We start from the raw sequence: 5,984 nt of genomic DNA on the forward strand, positions 1-5,984 counted from the left end.
CCTCTTTCTCTTTTATTCTCGTGTTAATTCATCCTAAAAGTTCATTTAATTCTTGGTTTTAGGTCTAGATTCTTTGGGATTTGGGGGCTTATTTGAGTCCCAATTTGTGCTCAACTTTTGAGCATACATTCTTAGTCCTTCGAGGGATATCCGAACGTATTCAATTTTGGGATTCTGTTAGCGGACTCCACGGGCCTATTTTAGATTCAATTTTAGACTCAAAATTTTATATAGCAATATGGGTGTTGTTTTACTCCTATTAATGTGTAGATTACTATTTTAATAGTGCGATATCATTTTGGGGTCATGGAGATAGGATGATCAAATTATGAAAGATTCAAAATTAGGATTCGATCTACTTTTCTTTGTGAGATTGTGTACAATATAGATTACATGCTAGATAGGGATGATAGGATATTTGTATGACTGGTAGAGCATGACTTCACTTATTTAGGAAATTTAGGATAGAAATGTGACCTGAACCTTAGCCTAGAATATCTTCTAACACTGTAGAATCCTTTAATATTTGATGATGGGCTTAATTAATTATAGATTGGTATAAGGAATCCTTTAGCATATCACTAGTTTGCGGGGAGATATTTCTTGATTAGACCCTTGTAGCAGTTTTATGCCTTTGTTTACCTTGGTCTCTGGGTTATGGTGTTAATATTATATTAAATAGTATATTATGGGCCTGACGCCGTGATTATATGCCAGTTGAGCATCGGGTTAGTATTTTAACACTTGTGAGGATGTGGTTGTGGTTTATAGACGCTTATAGTTGTATTGTTTGGATACTTGTGATGGCATACATACTTTGGGCTCATTTGCATTTATTTAGTGGTACGACTCCAACAAACTCCTTGATTTTACTACTCTTTTCTAAAAAGAAATTTACTCCTGCTTTTCACTTTTAAAATGGATTCTTTTATCATGGAAATCGTACCGCTTTATCTAATGATTTATGAGCTTTTAGACCTAAATGAGCTATTTTGGGAATTAGGTCGAGGTTGATTCCATTCAATTATTAAAACACTCCTTTACGACTACTATTTACTTCAATCGAGAGATATTTCAATCCTTTCTATGTTATTATGCAGATTAAGTCCCAACGTTGATCTCGGGTAATAGATTTATAAATTTATAATTTTTAGCCTCAGTTTGAATTCATGAACTTAATATATATATACACACACACACCCCAGACAATGTTTACTAATATCTCAAGTCTCATATGGGCCCCATGCCCCTTCGTCTTTGAGACACAGTGTTGGAGAAGGATGGTCACCATAGGTTCTGCCTTTGCGAGCTACTGAGTTGTAGGATTTATATACAACTGTTACGTTATGGCTCATGAATTAGACATGGTTTACTATTAGCTTATGTTGCTTTCATTCATCTGCATTGCCTATCACAATATGATTATTTGGTACTTATATATATCGGCATTATATGGGTTATATAAGTATAAGTTATGTTTGTGAATGGTTGCTTGATCTTTTCAGGCCTATGCCCAGTTAGGTATTTTTTTGGACTAGCCTATTACTTTATTGTTGGTTTTCGGTTAGTTTGTAGTAAGATGGTTGTGAACTAGTACCTGGGATTGTCGATGCACTTTTTGATCTCTTTTCTTTATTATGATAAATTAAATTTTGGTTAGTCCTAACTCATGTTTAGTTATCCTTTAGTTAGAGATCCTGATTATGCTAGCATTAGTTTTTCTACTTGATTAGGATTCTTTTAGATGTTAGGTTGGCTACCTTAGGTTATTACCTTCTAGTAATAACATATACACGGTAAATATTGTAACGCCTCGAATCTGATACCTGGGATGCTATACGGTGCTCATGACCCGGAAGGACCACAAGCTAACCCATGACTGATATTTGTACCTGTACACTGCATAATATAACATAATAATGCGGAAACATACACTGCAAGGCGATAAGGTTCAATACTGAACATTTTCTGAATAATATAACATATGAGTGGGGTAATAGAATACCCAAAAATAAAACTAAAAATACTAAAGTCTGTAACATGCTAGTCTAGAAAGCCTCTAAAGATGACTGAAAACTGTCTGAGTGAGGAGTTGATGGGACATATCCCCCAACTAACTCCAACTAATAAAGTAACTAATGAGAAAATGGGAAAATCATCATGTCCTTGAAGGATGAGGACTCACTTCTACTCTGACTGCTAAAACTGGAATGTACTGTTATTCTGGAGCTCGTGTCTCTGGACCTATGGTATAAGACACCATAGCACGAATGCGTCAGTACTTGGAATGTACTAGTATGCATGTGAGGTAGGCTGAATGCATGGGATTCATATGCATGAATAATAATAATAACTGACTAACTATCATGAGTGTGAGAATACATGCATGAGACATAATAACTGACACTGATACCGTGAGAACATGGTTACTGAATCTGAATACTGAAGACATGACATACTGATAACCGATATGACTGATAACATGAATGACTGTGTCTGAATATAGCTGATAACATGAGTGACTATATCTGACAGTCCTGAGTCTGATGGAACTATCTGAGTTTTGTACTGTATCTGAGTTGACTGTATCTGACAGTTCTGAAATTTGAAGAACTATCTGAGTTTTTTTACTGTGACTGATACTGAAATTGTGGGAAGTAGTCATTTAACCGACATGTCCCTAATGCGTCATTATGGCTGCATTGGGGTTCAATCTGTAACTCCAATTGGAAGGGTGTCAATACCGCACCACTAGTAAGGACAAACTGTGAGGACCCTATACTGGCAGGTACTTAAAATGAGAATGGTGGGAATCCTAAACTGATAGGTTAAGCCACCTCATCAACCCTATACTAATAGGTTAGATGTCTTAGCCTACGCTGGCTACGTAGTTCTGAAACACAAGGATTTCTTCCAAGAATCACACCCTAAGTTAGCAGGCGAGTTCCCATCCTTGGGTTTGCTCGGTGTTAATTTCTACTCCCATTTGAATAAACTCTGAACATAATTAACTGAAATAAACTGAACATGGACTGAGTTACTGGATTTCGTTAACTGGCGGAATGCTACTGATATCTGACAACTGACTGAGTTCATGAGATCATGGAGATTTCCTAAGTCATACAACTGTTTGAGGTCTAAGGATTCATAGCTTGACTGAGAGTATCATGAAAACATGACATGGCTCTAGGCACACAGCTAATGTTTCAGGTACAAGTACCCCCAGGACTCGATAGAAGGAAACTGACATGACTTGACATTCTTGAATACATAATAATCACCACAATACATTTATTGAAGCATTTCGACAAACATGTGATAGGCATAAACTTGCACATACATAAGGATTTCATAATATCATGCTACTTAGGAAATTTTCCTTCATCTAGACATTTTATCAAACATATTGTAGGCATGGAACATGTAATCATTATTATACAACAATTAAACATCATGGTCACATTCTAACTACAACATTCAAGGGTTTAGTCATAGGGTAGCATTAATATATGTCTATAATAATAAAACCCACATAAAAATTTTCACCCAACATGGAGTGTAATTCAATTTCCCATTTATCAACATGAACAAACACAGGCAAAACATGAAAACATGAAAAAAATCCATAACTTGTAGTTGGAAAGGGGATTCTTGGACTTCATGGCGAAAGGGGTCCATGAATGAACACTATGCATACCTGGTTATGATTCTTGAACTTGAAGAATTGGAAATCCCAAGTTCTTGAAGAAAATTGGATTTTGTTCTTGGAGATTAAGGTTAGAGAGAAACTCTAATAGTTGTTGTGAAGTTATAATGAACACAATAGCTGAAATCGTGTATTATTGGATATATATATAGGCATGTGGTGAATGACCAAAATACCCCTATTAAAATGACTTAAAATAACTGAGCGAATTATCCGACGGTGGGATGCGATGGTCCGTCACTGGATCGATAGTCCGTCAGACCTCTCCGTCGGACTGGGACAGAACGGGGGCTCACTGCTTCTGAGCGATGGCGGGGTGCGACGGTCCATCGCTGGGTCGATGGTCTGTCGGACCTCGCTGGGTCGACTGTCCGTCGGACCTCGTCGTTGTACATTTCAAGAAATTTGATCCACTGCCTCGATGCGACGGTCATGGTCGATGGGCCGTCGCTTATCCAACGGTCCATCGCTTATCCGACGGTCCATCGCCTGTACCGTCGCGCCGGGGTAATTTTTCTGCTTTCTGTATTTCGGCCATAGTTTCTCACCTGACACCGAATTTTGATGAAATTGGTATCGATAGAAATTTTAATCAATTTTCCACGTGATGGAAAGTGAAAATCATAAAAATACCACGTGTACAAAAAATAAATACATGTTTCAAAGCAAGTTATAACATCCTTGAGATAATTTCAAGCTAAGAAAAGGCACGGGTATTACATATATACATGGTAATACCGTATATCCCTCTCTTTCCTTATCTATTCATATTGAATATGTATCCCTTAGCCTTATATTAATACTATATATCCTTCTTTCACTTTTCATATGTATATTGGTAAGTGATACACGATATTGTAATTTAGTTCGTGGATACTCTTAGAATAGGATAGTTTATCTTTATTGCTTCTTAGCATTATTACGTTTAGTTTCCTGAACAGTTGCCTGTAGTTTATATTCTTGCTTTACATGTTAATTATGCTTGCATTATATTTGGAGTTTCATCGGTGGATGTAGACTAAGTACCACGTATTTGGTACTCATACTACACTTCTACAACCTGCAGATCATAGTACGAGTTCTCGCTGTTGACATATGCATCATGCAGATCAGCCATGGATTTGAGATTTGGGGTGAGCTCCTGATGTTCGGAGTATTCCTTCTCTCCCACTTATTGTTAGACTAATCACTATTTTGTATTTAGAGACATTTTTGTGTGTATATTTATTTTGTATTTCTCTTGTACTCTTGTTGTATTAAAAGTGCTTGTACTGACTTCACCAGGTTTTGGGAATATATTTCTTTTGTATCTTTTTCTTGCTTTCTTTCTCCTCTTTATTTAGTTTTGCTTCCACCTTTCTTATTAGTCTGTTGCTAGTTGTTCTGTACTATGAGTTGACTTACCTACTGGTGGGTTATAGTAATGGTCATCATGACCTGATAAATCGGATCGTGACAAATGGTTGTTGACACCTAATTTTGTCCTCCATATCTCAAATTAATTTTTGAATTTCTCAATTTTAAATAGTTTTGAAATATTCATTTGTAGTTATTTTGAACTAAATTTCAACCCTACCTTTTGAATTTAGGCGAAATTTTTATATTTAGCGTTTGGTTATACATGATTATATAATTATCAGTTAAAGAAAATGCTTTAAAATTTATTCAGAATGAAAAGTTTGAACAATTATAAATATTCTACTTTTCTCAAAATCGATTGAAAATAAGAAATTGATGACATAATTCGTTTCTAAATTCTTATATTATTATTATTATTATTATTATTATTATTATTATTATTATTATTATTATTACTAACATCTTTAAAAAAAAGAAACAAAATAAAATTGTGTTGTATTTAATATTTATTTTGAAATTATTAAATTTTGAGAAATTTGTTAAATTAATTAGAAGATAATTTGGTTTCAATTTTACCCAAATTTATTCAATTGTGACTATTTTAGTAATATAAAATGACCATAATTAAAAATTAGTAATTGTTTTATTAACCAACCCAATTTTATTTTTTTTCTTTTCTTTTTTTAACCTGCAACCCACTAGCCCAATACCCCTATAAAATTTTTGGAAAATTTCAGAAATAGAAACTATAGAGCCTTAATTGTAATTTTTATAACAACAGTTTCATAATTATGAAAAATAACAAATTGTATTTTTTATTTAAGTAAACTGTTGCTATACAAATACATATACAACAAGATTTACTTCCCTTGTTTTACTCAAATTAGTTGAGTTAAATAAAGAATAATTATCTCAACTA

This window comes from Capsicum annuum, chromosome 4, assembly GCF_002878395.1.
Source record: "Capsicum annuum cultivar UCD-10X-F1 chromosome 4, UCD10Xv1.1, whole genome shotgun sequence".
Taxonomy (NCBI): domain Eukaryota; kingdom Viridiplantae; phylum Streptophyta; class Magnoliopsida; order Solanales; family Solanaceae; genus Capsicum; species Capsicum annuum.